This window comes from Mauremys mutica, unplaced genomic scaffold, assembly GCF_020497125.1.
Source record: "Mauremys mutica isolate MM-2020 ecotype Southern unplaced genomic scaffold, ASM2049712v1 Super-Scaffold_100095, whole genome shotgun sequence".
Classification (NCBI taxonomy): Eukaryota; Metazoa; Chordata; order Testudines; family Geoemydidae; genus Mauremys; species Mauremys mutica.
In genome coordinates, this window is record NW_025423264.1 from 587,394 (window position 1) to 602,307 (window position 14,914).

General features: G+C 51.3%; 3 non-coding genes across 3 annotated transcripts; all 3 read right to left on the reverse strand.

The window, feature by feature from the left end:
- Positions 1-1,789: 1,789 nt before the first annotated feature.
- Positions 1,790-1,862, reverse strand: TRNAK-UUU. The gene has a single exon. It is a non-coding gene; the product is annotated as a tRNA-Lys (tRNA).
- A 1,220-nt stretch (positions 1,863-3,082) lies between these two features.
- On the reverse strand, positions 3,083-3,154 carry TRNAA-UGC. The gene has a single exon. It is a non-coding gene; the product is annotated as a tRNA-Ala (tRNA).
- A 1,562-nt stretch (positions 3,155-4,716) lies between these two features.
- Positions 4,717-4,790, reverse strand: TRNAM-CAU. The gene has a single exon. It is a non-coding gene; the product is annotated as a tRNA-Met (tRNA).
- Positions 4,791-14,914: the final 10,124 nt, after the last annotated feature.

Here is a 14,914-nt window from a genome sequence, read left to right on the forward strand (position 1 = left end):
ACCCCAGCAGTGCGCCTCCCTCACTAGCCAGGTGTGCCCCTGTAGGTGCTTCATAGACAAGCTTGGGAACTGTAGGGTAGTTACCTGTGTCTGTGATTAACCACTTTGGTGACCTAATTGAGAGGTTGATGGTTCAAAGACAGAGGTAGGTTTTTTTTTAGTGATGAGACTCCAGTACATTTTAACAGGCAGTAAAACGCCTCGATTCTGGTCTAGCCTCATTGGGCAAGTGTAAGTAGTACTTTTACCAGCTGCCTTGGTGGTATAGTGGTGAGCATAGCTGCCTCCCAAGCTGTTGATGTGGGTTTGATTCCTACCCAATACAGGGATGTGATGTTTTCTCTGCTGGGAATTGGTTTAATTTCAGTCACATTGTATCAGTTTAGCAATGGAATGAGAGAATCAATGTGTTGCAGATCATTAAACACCCAGTGGAGGAAGAAAGGGGCAGGACTATACAATGAGCAGGTGAAGTCATCCTGGTATTACAATGTTTGGTTTATTTTTTATTTTTTTTCCCTTTACTTCCCTCTCCCTTTTAGACTCAGAGGCTTTAAGGTCAGAAGGGACCAGTGTGATCATCTAGTCCGACCTGCTGCACCTTGCAGGCCAAAAGACCCCACCCACCCACTCCTGTAATAGACCCGGGAGGGGAGGCAGCTCTGTGCACTGCCCCTACCCCAGGCAGCACATGGAGGCCCTCTGCTCCCCTCCCCATGGGTGTGCAGAGATGTGCCAGCAGCACTGAGGTGGCTCCCTGCCCACTCTGCCTCCGTCCCTCCATGCCACTCCCAGAAATGGCCGGCATGTCCCAGCATCCCCTGGGGTGGGGGGAGTGTCTCCATTCATTTATCTGCAAAAAGAACGAGGAGTACTTGTGGCACCTTAGAAACTAACAAATTTATTTGAGCATAAGCTTTCCTGGGCTAAAACCAACTTCATTGGATGCATGCAGTGGAAAATACAGCAGGAAGATATATATTCACACACACACACACACACAGAGAACATGAAAAATTGGGTGTTGCCATACACACTATAACGAGAGTGATCAGTTAAGGTGAGCTATTATCAGCAGGAGAAAAAAAAACCTTTTGTAGTGGCTTTCATGGCCTTTGAGAAAGCAAGACAGAGCCTTGGAAGACCCAGCAGGGTTTGTGGCACAGGAATTGTTCTCAGATTCCACTGAGACTTCAACTCAGATTGGAGGATTCAAAGTCCTGAGTGCTGCCCTTACACCATGGGACCAGCAGAGCACCTGTTGATTACTGTAGCCTTCCAGCAGGGAGGACTCTGTGGGCAGGGGCGGCTGTAGGCATTTTGCCGCCCCAAGCACGGCAGGCAGGTTGCCTTCGGCGGCTTGCCTGCGGGGGGGTCCGCCAAAGTCGCAGGCATGCTGCCGAAGGCAGCCTGCCTGCCGCCCTCGCGGTGACCGGCAGAGCACCCCCCGCGGCTTGCTGTCCCAAGCATGTGCTTGGCATGCTGGGGCCTGGAGCCGCCCCTGTCTGTGGGGACAATTTTTTCTGGCAGGGAGGACTCAGTGGGAACATGCCTCTCTGGCCAGCCCTGCATTTGCTCAAAAAGTCAGCACACAGCACTTTGCTGCAGGCCCAGAGGCCTTTCTTCCTCTAGACTGTGAGATCAGTGGACAGGTGAGGCAGTAGCACCTTCAGTCCCAGGCAGTAAAGTGCCCTTCCTAGGAAAGGCCATGTCCTGAAAAGGAAAAACTAAAGTCAAGGAGAGTCCTTCTAAAAATCCTTGGGGATGTCACAGGGGGAAAGTGTTTCTTTACCTGACCAGGGACTTTAACCCTGGACCCTCAGATTAAAAGTCTGATGCTCTGCCAACTGAGCTAGCCAGGCTTCACATTTTAAAGAGGCAAATTTCATGCAGAAGAGAAACTAGTCAAAAAAAATGAGGGCAGGAAACAATACAGAAAACCTGCTACTCTCGCTCTCTTAGCAGTCCTAGCCCCAGCCTGCTCCTCCATCTGGTGCCTTGAGGCCTTATTCTTTTTTTCGTTAAATATCAAATCCAGGAGAAAACACAGTTCTACAAAGCAAAACGAAATCACAAACAGAAATGTCATTGGAAATACAGAAATAAAAAAGGAAAATGCAATTCCCATCACTTTATCGTGTCTGGGCAATTCCTGTATCAAGAGCACCCACTAAGGTCCTTGTGTGCTTACGAGAAATCTGGAGGAACTCATACCACAACCTGAACATGAAACTCAACTGCTCCCAGGTGCTGCAGTAAAAACCTTTCCCTGCTGTGACGTTGCAGTCCATAGGATTTTATGAAAATATGCTAATGAGTGTGAATATAAAGTGACTGGACTATGCTTCATGCAAAAGGTCTCTTGTGAGGTATCATTACAAAGCTTATAATCTACTGTGTGTGTTCATCCTATTTGTATGAACCGATCATTCCTGTATCTGAAACTAGAAATATGAACTATAACTCTGAGGTCCTGTTGTAATGATGCGAAGTGTGGGCCATTAACAGTGGTTTGGACTCTTGATGGCTCCCATTGACCAGGACAATTGACTGTAGATGGCTCTGTCCTGCACTATCCATGAGTCAGGCCAGGAAGAATGAAGGCTTGGGGGGTCTCACAGGACATGTGACCATGTCACCTGGTACAGGAATCCATCTTAAACCTGGGGCTCTTCCCCAGGAGAGAGACAAAAGATTCCTGCCTTGTACCAAAGCTGTATAAGGGGGTGGAACTGAACAAACATGGCTGCAGTCATGAGACATCCCCTAGCTACCACCTGAGCTGGAACAAGGACTATACCAGGTGAAAAGATTGGGCCCAGACAAGAAATAAGTCTAGTTTTTGCCGATGGGACCTTTCCCTCCAGTGCTGGAGGATTCGCCCTTCTCATCTACCATTGTCCCAAGCAGCACAGCTGGTGGGAATCTTACATGTACAGAGAAGACTTAGGAGCAGAAACTCCACCCTGACCTTCCATGCAATTGGCACTTGCCCCTCACTGAGCAGGATTAAAATTCCTGCAGGGAGACTGGTGGGCCCCATCCCCTCTGGGGATGAGCAAAGCAGCAGGGTGAAAAGAATTGGAGATGCTGGGGAGTGAACCCAGGGCCTCATACATGCAATGCATGTGCTCTACCACTGAGCTACATCCCCAGATGGGCCATGGGTGCTATAGGTTACACTCAGAGCCCTCCTGTTTCCAAAGCACCTAGTGACCTAAAAGCAGCATGAGGGACACATTCCCTGCTCTGAGGTCAAAATAATACACTGATGATAATAAGAAGTATATAGAAAGATTTTGCAGTCACTATGGGCATAACTATGATGATTGTTTCGTGTTTCACTCTTAATATCTGGCACCACCACTGCCTTTCCCTTTAGTCTTGCAGTTAACAAAGGGTAAAACTAAACATCACTTCAGATACAAGGGAGTGTTTGTGTTCATTCCTGTTAGCTACACAGGGGTTTGATGTAGCTGCTTTCAATCCTCTGGCTCTGCTGGGATAAGTAACATTTCAGGGTGTCACTGAACTGAAGGAGGGAGATCACTTTTTGACAGGTTACGCCTCCTCTTAAGGGTGTTTGTCTGGCTGGCAGCCCTGGTGCCCAGGTCTCTCCTGAGGGAAGAAAGTTTCTGTGCAAAATACTAAAACTTTTAACAGAGAGGAGGGAAAGGCGATGGACACATGATGGGGCCAGTATGTACCACAACATGGTTCTTCTATGTGGGATGACTCTGAACACTGACTGATCTCCACTCCCTTGGATTTGAAGAGATGTTTAGTTGTGCACTTGGGAACCTATAAGGCTGAAGCAATTTTATGGATGGTGACACTATGATTGAAGGGTTATTTAATGTTGTAAAAATTGTTAAAAACAATTAGCTTAAACTGGAACTGCCTGTTAGTAAAGGCTGATTTCCCCACGTCAGTTCCATAAGCTCTGCTAGAAATGCCCTGGCTTCTCTCCTGCCTCGGTGGGAACTGCAGGGAATCGTCCCCTGCTGCCCTTGGCTCCAGGCTGGTTTTTCTGGGGAGAGGACGTGGAATTGGTTTGTTTGCTGTTGAGAAGGGAGCCAGGCCAGTTCTCAGGGAACGAGAACTCCCAGCATCTTCCCAGCCCAACCCAGGCTGCTGCCCTGTCCCAGCCTCTGTTCCCCTGGGGGCCCTGCGTGTTTGACTCTAGAGCAGGCCGGGAGCAGCAGCTGAGGCAGAGGACAGCCTGGGCCGGGCAGATAAGAAGGAGTTTAGCAAGCAAAAAAGGTGAAATGGCAGTGGAGTATCACCTTGGACTCAACGGCATTTCTCCATTGGTCTGTCTGCTTTGGGGCAGGGACAATAACACGTCCTGCTGCTTTCGTTATTTCAAAGGGCAGTTTAGGATTTTCATTCTCACACACGGTGCACAAAGCAGGACTCAACCTTTGCTGTAAACTAAACGAGCTGCTCACAGATTCTGGCAGCCACAATGACCATTAGGGTGAGAGCTCAGACCTGCCCCTGTCCCAGAGGGAGACAGGGGTCATCTGTGTGGGGACTGGACCACTGACCTATCAGCTCTTAACTCCCAAACGTTCAGTAACTCTATTATCAGTGTCCGTGAATGTAATTTAAACCATAAGGAAAACCACACAGGGTCAGACCAAAGGCCCATCTAGCTCTGAAACTTGTCTTCCGACAGTAGCCAGTACCAGGTGCCCCAACAACCAGTCAACAAGGCACCACTGGGACTTGAATCCAGGATCTCCTGTTTATGAAACAGAGGCTTTAGCCAGCTAAGCCATGGTGCCTGTGGGTAACTAAAACACACTGTCTGCCCACACCTGACTTCCTGCCAGCGCCACCGGGGCCTGATAAGCTTTGCTTGTGTTTGGATTCTGCAAAGCAGAGGAGCAGGTGACGTTTCCCTTACAAGTTGTGTGTGAGTGAATCTTTGGCAAGGTCTGCACTACAAAGTTGTTTCAGCAGAATTATATTGCTCAGGTGTGTGAAAAACACACAACGCTCCCTCGTGGAGGCTCTTACTTTCTAAACAGGGACGGCTGTTTTCTAGTAAAATCACTAAAAGGGAAGGAGAAACTCGAAAGAGGTTCTTCCTGGTGCTCACGTACATGAACCCAAATACTCTCTCAGTCCTCAAAGAGAGACCTGGAGAAGGAGACTTGCTGAAGCAAAGCCACAGGGATCTCTGAGGTTTCCTTGGCCTCTCGCCCCTGTCCTGCCTGATGTCACCACCTCTCTGTGAGGTCACCACCTTCCCACCACCTTTGACCAATAGTCTGAGGTCCTGCAAAAGGCCTTTGTGATGTCACTGCCACACCCCTCCCTTGCTGTGCTAATGTCCTGCCCCTGGCCAGGCACTTTGGAGGTTTGAGCTACTCCCTGGGGATCACCCCACTCAAGGAGCATTCGTTCTAGGCAGCATCCCGGCTAGACAGGAAAACATCAGACGCTGCTCCCAATGCTACACTCAGTTTTTCAGAAATTAGTCGACTTTATGGCCAGAAGAGACCATTAGAGCATCTAATCTGACCCCCTGCATATCAGAGGCCTCCTGTATGACACAATAGTGACACTCTGCCACTTCAAGTTTGCTGGAAAAAGCTCTAGGCTTCTCATCGAAATGGTTTTATTTTGTCACCAAAACAGGGCAGTTTTGTCACCAGACGTGGCATTGCAGTGTGTGCACCAGCCACAAGCTGCCGATCGAGGGAGTGTTGTGTGTTTTTCACACACCTGAGCAATATAATTCTGCTGAAATAACTTTGTAGTGCAGACCTGGCCAAAGATTCACACACACACACAGCTTGCAAGGAAAATGTCACCTGCTCCTCTGCTTTGCAGAATCCAAACACAAGAAAAGCTTGTCAGGCCCAGGTGGAGATGCAGGGAGTCAGGTGTGCGCAGACACTGCACCTTAGTCACAGGCAGGCACCATGGTTTAGGTGGTTACAGTACCTGTTTTGTAAACAGGAGATGCTGGGTTCAACTCCCAGGGGTGCCTTGTTGATTATCTTTTAGAGCACCTGGTATTGGCTACTGTCAGAAGACAAAATACAGAGCTAGATGGACCTTTCGTCTAGCCCAGTGTGGTTTTTCTTATGGTTTAAATTACACTCACTGGCACTGATAACAGAGTTACTGAAAGTTTGGGAGTTAAGAGCTGATAGGTCAGTGGTCCAAGCCCCTCGTGGATGACCCCCTCCCTCTGGGACAGGGACAGGGCTGGGCTCTCGCACCAAATGCTCATTGTGGCTGCCAGAATCTGTGGGCAGCTCGTTTAGTTTACACCCAGGGTTGAGTCCTTGATTCACACAACAAGGATAACAACCCTTTATTTCTCCTGCCCCAATAACAAGGAGACTGGGAATCCAACACCAGCCACAAGTGATCATTTCGGCAAGCAACCCAACCTATTTCCAACATACTGTAAAATCCACATGCAGACTCATACACGAAACCTTGCAAGAAAATCTTCCTAAGGGGGTCTGAAGCACCTGCTGCTGAAGGGAAGGAGGGAGCCGTGGGTTGGGATTGAGGAGCAGTGTGAGGCAGGGGGCCTGTCGGTTGGGATTGAGGGGCACTGGGAATAGGAGGGGGTTGTGGGTTGGGACTGAGGGGCACTGGGAATAGGAGGGGCCTGTGGGTTAGGACAGAGGAGAAGGGTGAAGAGGAGCAGGCTCTGGTTGGGAGTGAGGAGCAGTGAGCACAGGAGGGACTGAGGGTTGGGATTGAGGGGCACTGGGAAAAGAGGGGACATGGGTTTAGGCTGAAGAGCATCTTCATTTGGGGATCCAGCAGGACAGGGGAAGGCAGCAGGTGATTCTAATTCCTTAGGGGTGGGTGGGTGGGTGTGTGCGTGCGTGCATGCGCAGGAAAGGAACATGCTCTATGCCCAGAGCAGGGCCGGCTCTAGGTTTTTTGCCGCCCCAAGCAAAAATTTCTTTTGGCTGCCCGCCCCCAGACATGCGCTCCCCCTGCTGCCCACCAGTGCCCCCTCACTCACACCCCCTGTTGCCCCAGCACTGGTCTCCCCCCCAAACGTGGGATCCGCTACCAGCACACTGCAGCCGAGCCCTGGCCCAGCTGCGACTCTGTCCCCATGCGGGTGGAGCTGCTGGGCGGCACGGAGCGGGAGTACTTCCAGGTGGCAGTGCGGCTGCGGGGCGGTGCGGAGAACACAGCCCCCTCCCTGGGCTTCGCAGCACTGCTGGTGGCCAAGGTGGATCAGTTCGCGCTCACCGCCCTCACCCCCGACATGCTGGTGGCCGAGGACCTGGAGAGCCCCCTGGACCTGCTGCTCTTCAGCCTCACGGTGCCCTGGCCCAGCCCCGGCGGGCGGGAAGGCGAGGATCTCCGGCTGCAGGGCTACCTGCTCAGCACTGACGAGCCCAGTCGGCCGCTCACCTCCTCACACACTCCTGGAGCCCCTCTCGCCGCCATCGCAGCCCAGGCTCAGCTCCAGGGGACCCCGTTTCCCTCCCTCCCCGGCTCCTCACACGCACTGGGAGCCCCTTTCACCACAGCCCGGGCTCGGCTCCAGGGGAGCCCGCTTCCCTCTCTCCCCAGCTCCTCACACACTCTGGGAGCCCCTCTCACCGCAGCCCGGGCTCGGCTCCAGGGGAGCCCGCTTCCCTCTCTCCCCAGCTCCTCACACGCACTGGGCAGGGCTGCCCAGAGGATTCAGGGGCCTGGGGCAAAGCAATTTCGGGGGCCCCTTCCATAAAAAAAAAGTTGCAATACTATAGTAACATGTATTTGGAAATGTAAAAAATAACTAGTGAAATACATTCAACAATTAATTTGTAATAATTTGAAAATACACCAAATACATGATTTAAAAACATTAAATGCTTTACTGGTCTGTCTACATTTGAAATTACATAATAGGCTGTTGCTGGGTGATGGTGATGGTTGGTGCCAATGGGCTGTCACTGCCTGGAGGTGGTGCTGCTGTTGCCCAGGGCTGGGTGGGGAGCTGGGCTCTGGGTTGGGGGGAGATGGGGTCAGGGGGGTGTCCGGCTCAGAGGGCTGGGCTTGGAGATGAGGGTCAGGGCTGGGGGGGATGGGGTCGGGGGTGCCCAGCTCAGAGGGGCTGGGCTCGGAGCTGGGGGTCGGGGCTGTGGGGGATGGGGTCGGGGGGGTGCCCGGCTCAGAGGGGATGGGCTCGGAGCTGGCGGTCAGGGCTGGGTGGGGAGGATGGGTTTGGGGGGGTGCCCATCTCAGAGGGGATGGACTCGCAGCTGGGGGTCAGGGCTGGGGGGGATGGGGTCGGTGGGTGCCCAGCTCAGAGGGGCTGAGCTCAGAGCTGGAGGTCGGGGCTGTGGGGGATGGGGTCGGGGGGGTGCCCAGGTCAGAGGGGCTGGGCTTGGAGCTGGGGGTCAGGGCTGGGTGGGGAGGATGGGTTTGGGGGAGTACCCAGCTCTGAGGGGCTGGGCTCAGAGCTGAGGGTCAGGGCTGTGGGGGGATGGGGTTGCGAGGTTCCTGGCTCCGGCCCAGCCCCTTACCATGCCACTTACCCCCTCTCCCTGACAGCGCTGCAGCGGCCTGGTGTCTCCAGCGGGGCCTGAGTTCCCGCCCCTCGGCTGCAGCTCGCAGTCCCGCCCCCTTACCAGCTGAGACACCGGAGGCTGGGGGAGCCTCCGACATACCCTGCGGGCCCCGGAGCCTGGGGAAAATTGCCCCACTTGCCCCACCCCCACTAGGGCGTCCCTGACTCTGGGAGCCCCTCTCGCTGCCGCCGCAGTCCAGGCTGGGCTCCAGGACACCCCGCCTCCCTCCCTGGCTCCTCACACACTCTGGGAGCCCCTCTCGCCGCCGCTGCAGCCCGGGCTTGGCTGTGTGAGGAGCTCTTGGAGCGTGTGAGGAGCCGGGGACAGAGGGAGGAGGGGTCCTGCTGCCGCTGCCACTCCCGGCGGCGCCGCGTTTCCTAGTGGGCTCTCCAGGGCGCCCGCCGGGCTGGGCAGTGGGCGTGGATCCCGGCTGGGGCGAGTGGCTGTGCCAGGGCCGGCTCCCGGCAATGAGGCTCCACGCAAAAAAATAAAAATAAAAATAAAAAAAGGAGCGGGCGAAGTGCCACTCCTTAGAAAGTGCCGCCCCAAGCACATGCTTGGAGGGCTGGTGCCTAGAGCCGGCCCTGGCCCAGAGGACTTCATTCCTCCAGACTGCAAGGACAGAGGGTATGTCAAGGAGTTGCTCCTTCAATCCCCCCCACACAAAGGCCCTTCTTAGGAAAGGCAAAATCCTGAAGAGAAAGAGTAACACCAAAGAAGACTCCAAAAAACCAGATTCTTACAATCACAGTGAGAAATTTATCACCTGACCAGGGACTTGAACCCTGGACCCTCAGATTAAAAGTCTGATGCTCTGCCAACTGAAATAGCCAGGCTCACACAGTAAAAATGCAAGTTGGTGCAGAGGTGAAGCTAGTCAAGAAAAAGCAAGACAGACAATAGGGGAAACCTGCTGCTCTCTCTCTCTTCCCAGCCCTGGCCTGGCCAGGTATTAGTGCTGGTTAAAAAGACGGGAAAATATCGGCATCTACCAGCCTTTCATAGCTGTACAAGACTCAGGCACAGTAGAGAGGTGCCCATCTGCAAGTGCCTAATGGTTGGATTGGCTAATGCAACCTGTAGACGTCCAGGGCACACTGGGATATAGAGCCAAGTGTCCATCACCATCATCATTTCAAAGGGATAATGATAATGATGGGAGGGTTCACAATTGACTCAGTAGTTGCATACAAAGGTGCACATTTTCTGGCTCCTTTTCTCAGGCTCAGGTTGGCCTCCCCGGTCTAGATGTAGAAGTTACAACATTTAAACTTGAAAGAGGGTCCAATTTCCCCATCATTTCACACCTTTACATCCAAACACGATGACTTTCTGAATGAACCCTCCTCGTTCAGCCAAAAGATCTTGGGTGGGTATAGGAGTCACTGGGTAAAATTGTCTGGACTCTGTTCTGAATCAGGTCAGAGCAGAGGTACCTAGTGATCTAGTCTGGCTGTAAAATCTATATATCAACACCAAATATGGTGTGAAATTAATCCTCAGAAACGGCTGTTCCCCACCCAGATCCCAGCAAAGGGCTCTCCAGGGAAGGGGGCTATTGAGGAAGGAAAGAAGAAAGATGTCCTTCTCTCCCTGGAGGAACTGGGCTCTGCGCTTTGGACAGAAAGGAGGGGAAGGAAATGGCCACACGATGGCAGCAGAACCTGAGAAATGAAACACAACAGGCTTCTGAGCATGTTGCTTCTGAACAGTGAACGAACCTGACTCCCGTATCATGAAAAGCCAAAAAGCCGTTTCTTTCTATGCCTGGGATAAAAGAGTTCCAATCATTCCTGCCCGTTTACTTTTGAATTATTTTACATTATAAAGAAAATTGTAAATAAATTAGTCTGAACTTGAGCTGCCTGTTATTAAAAGCTGGTTTCCAATTCAGTTCCAACTGCTCTGCTAGAAACACTCCCAGGTCCCTGCTCACCCCAGGAAGAGGAAAAAGAGAAACCCCCCCTGGGCACTGCCCTTGCCTCCAGGCTGCTGTCCCGGGGTGCGGGTGGGGACTGATTGTTTCCTGCTGAGGAGGGAGCCAGTAGAGGCCTCTGGTGCTCTGCTCCTAGCATCTGCCCGGCCCAGGCTGTCCTCTGCCTCAGCTGCTGCTCCCGGCCTGCTCTAGAGTCAAACACACAGGGCACCCAGGGGAACAGAGGCTGGGACAGAGCATCTTTGAGCTGGGAAGATGCTGGGAGTTCTCATTCCCTGAGAACTGGCCCGGCTCCCTTCTCAACAGCAAACAAATCAATTCCACGTCCCCTCCCCAGAAAAACCAACTTGGAGCCAAGGGCAGCAGGGGACGATTCCCTCCAGTTCCCACCGAGGCAGGAGAGAACCCAGGGTGTTTCTAGCAGAGCTTATGGAACTGACGTGGGGAAACCAGCCTTTAATAACAGGCAGTTCCAGTTGAAGCTAAGTGTTTTTAACAATTTTTACAACATTAAATAACCCTTCAATCGTAGTGTCACCATCCATAAAATTGCTTCAGCCTTACAGGTTCCCAAGTGCAAAACTAAACATCTCTTCAAATCCAAGGGAGTGGAGATCAGTCAGTGTTGAGAGTCATCCCACATAAAAGAACCATGTTGTGGTACATACTGGCCCCATCATGTGGCCATCGCCTTTCCCTCCTCTCTGTTAAAACTTTTAGTATTTTGCACAGAAACCTTCTTCCCTCAGGAGAGACTTGGGAACCAGGGCTGCCAGCCAGACAAAAACTTTTAAGAGGCGGCATAATCTATCAAAAAATGATCTCCCCTCTTCAGTTCAGTGACAGCCTGAAATGTTACTTGTCCCGGCAGAGCTGGAGGATTGAAAGCAGCTACATCAAACCCCTGTGTAGCTAGCAGGAATGAACATAAATACTCCCTGGTATCTGAAGAGATATTTAGTTTTACCCTTGGTAAACTACAAGACTAAAGGGAAAGGCAGTGGTGCCAAATATATAGAGTGAAACACAGAACAATCGTCATGGTTATGCCCATAGTGACTGCAAAATCTTTCTATATACTTATTATTATTTTCTCTGGTGTCTAGACATTGCCCAAGAAATTTGGCTCTTGATAAAATAATCAACTACCCCCGATTAATGCAATGGACTAGAAATTGACTGGGGTCTCTCCACACAGGTTCAAATCCTGCCAGCTACAGATGCATTAGTATATTGTAATTACTGTTGTCTTAGTGCCTGAGCATCCACAGAGCCAAATCTGGTCTTGCTCTGAGGCTGTCTACACTTAAAATGCTGCTGTAGCACTGTGGAGAAGACAGTTGCTACAGTGAGGGGAGGGGTTTTCCATTCCTGTAATAGCTACATTCACAGAACAATCTTTCCTTTCATTTAGCACTATCTAACCATGGCTTAGGTCAGCTTAATTATACTGGTTCTGGGGTTTTTCACACCCTGAAAGACGTTCTTGTTAGAGGGTTTATCCCATCACCCTCTCATTCCCTGGTCCTTCTCGCGTGACCAGAGAGCAGCAATGCATGGAGCTCAAAGGTGCAAACAATTCAGTGTTTATTGGGGTAAACTTCCAGCAAGCAATGATTCCAATTTCCTTCCTCAGTGTCCCCCTTCCATGCTCTGACACCACAGAGCCTTGCCTGTGTTCCTATTCCCCCCCCTTAGCAAAACATAATTCTAATTCCTCTACCCCCATTCCCCCCCTTACTTCCTGATTGACTGCAGACTATATAGTAAAAGTGGAGTTCTGCTTAGCTATACCCTAACCAATCATTTTACTGAAATGTAACTTACCAATCCTAACATATTATAAAATGATTATCTCACCAATTATACCCTACCACCTTAATTGGTTTACACTCAACAAATTAATTATACAGCAGACAGAAAGAATCACAGCACCAGACAGAGATTATACAGACAAGCAATAGGAAAGTGGGGACTACAGTGATAGAACAACAAAGAAATGAGGATATCACACCCCAGTTGTTGGTGAGTTGTTCCCAGACAGGATGCTATCATGGTAGAGGTTGTGGGTGCTGGTTGCTTAACTGTCTGGCCCACAGGGCAGGATTTTGAGGTTCACCGTTACTGTCTCAGAATGCCAGCACCCATCTTTTGTTCACTTAAAATGCGAGCAGGGAGATTCCAACACCACAGAACTCATGGAGCTCCAGGAAACGTGTAACTTTAGGTCCGGGTGAGTGTGTCTAAAAATCAGCTGTGCTGTAGAAGGTCTCTAGGAGTTGAAAGAGATGTGCCATCTCGACCTCCCTAAAGAGTTCATCAATTATTAATGAAAACTAGGGTTGATAAGTCATGTTTTTTAGCAGCAGGATGGTGGACTGGTCTAAAGTGCCAGTTTTAAGACTCTTTTTTCCCTATCTCTTGGGTGTTCTGGTCTCTGCATAGAGACGTAGTTTCAAATCCCACTCCTGACATGACCATCTGGAGAAAATGGCCTCACTTCAATCTCCTGTGCAACAATAGAACCCCATTTGCTTAGCTTTGCTATTCCAGTAGTTGTGAGAGAAGCTCCAAACCAGGGGGAAACAGGGCCTGTTCTCTCGACCGATCAATTTTTGTCTTCCTTCATTCCAAGCCCTTTCCTCAGATACATCCGTATTTCCCACACTATTTTGTTTAATGTTCTTTGCTTTTATGAAACTTTAGAGTCATCATTTAATTGCCACACAACTGTACTTATGAAGTGAAGTGAAACACAATATTTTTTGGATATTCTTGCAGAAGAGTTTTGTTTTCTGACCTGGAATTGAACAGGTGCTACCCGAGGGGAACAATGCTACTCCCTTTTCTTGGCTCATCCAAAAAACATAAGTTTGTGGTGCCCTTTGTTTCCCTGTTCTTCAAACACCTGTCGGGGTGGCCTAGGGATACTTGGCCCTGACTCTCGGCTAGCCAACTACAAAAGCAATTTCTCCTCCCTTAATGCTCACACCTCAACTGCTAGAAGAGGGCCTTATCCTCCCTGATTGAACTAACCTCGTTATCTCTAGACTGATTCTTGCCTGCATATTTATACCTGCCCCTGCAAATTTCTGCCACATGCGTCTGATGAAGTGGGTATTCACCCATGAAAGCTCATGCTCCAATACATCTGTTACTCTGTAAGGTGCCACAGGACTCTCTGTCTTTTTGAGGCGAGTGCAGCTGGCTTCGGATGGTGCTGACGATGGATAGAAAAAAGGCTGGAGTCAATGACTGACGAGACCACAGAAGGGGAAGGGGAATGGCAGCCCCACAGAAGGTCCTGGGTGCTCCGATGCCCCAGTTATTGCACCCTGGCCTGTCGTAGAGAGAGAAAAGACACAGAGGGACCCAGCCCCCTACAGTGATCCCATGGACAAGAACCTGGCTGGGAGTGGGGTGAAAGCTCCCTGTGGGCAAAGGGGAGCTGAAATCCCTCAATGTCCTGGAATGTAAGTAATAGAAGCTTCAAACCCTGCAGGGGTGTGGGCTGAGGTGCATCAGCAGAAGGTTGGACTGGACATGGGAGGCAGGTTTGTATAATTTTTGGTGATGCTCAGAATGGGACCAAGTCCTGCCCCACACCCCACACACACCTGCCTAAGGCTCTGGGGGGGAGTTTGGGTGAGGGAGGGAGAGGGGCTGGGCTCTGGGAGAGAGTTTGGGTGCAGGGTCTGGGCTCAGTCAGGGGGTTGGGGTGCAGGAGGGTGTGTGGGGAGCAGGGTCTTGGAAGGAGTTTTGGTGTGGGGTCTGGGTTGGGGCAGGGGGTTGGGGGTGCAGGAGATGGTGAGGGGTGCAGCATTTACCTCGGGCATCTCCCAAAAGCAACCCACACCCCACCCCACCACGGCAGCAGCCCGTAAGCGGGAGGGCTGGGGGTGTCTCTGCGCACCGCTGCCCGCAGACTCCACCCCTGCAGCTCCCATTGCCACAGTTGGCACTCGAGGAGGGAGCAGCGCGTAGAGACCCCTCCCACCACAGGGCCGCAGGGACGTGCCAGCCGTCTCCGGGAGTGACGTGCCACACAGAGCGAGGGCGGGCAGGAAAGTGCCTTAGTCCCCTTGTGCTGCTGGCGGTGGTGGCAGGGGTCCCCAGGCCCTTTTAAATTGCCCAGGGGCGGCAGGCAGGACCAGGGAGGGGGACACTCCCAAGGGCATAACATTGCTTTGCACAAGGATAAATCTTGGAACAGGACAAAAATGAAATGGCGGCAGAACCTAAGGAATTAAAAGCCTCCAGATTCTTGTGTGTGCACTGACTCCAAACGGAAACTGTAATTTGACTCGCTTTGTGTCTGCAGCTGGTAAAATATCAAGGCAAAGCCATTCCAGTGATTGTGACCCTGGGTTTGAGGCTTTGGTCTTATTAAAATGTAACTAGCATGTTACACTTGTGTTTTTAAAGG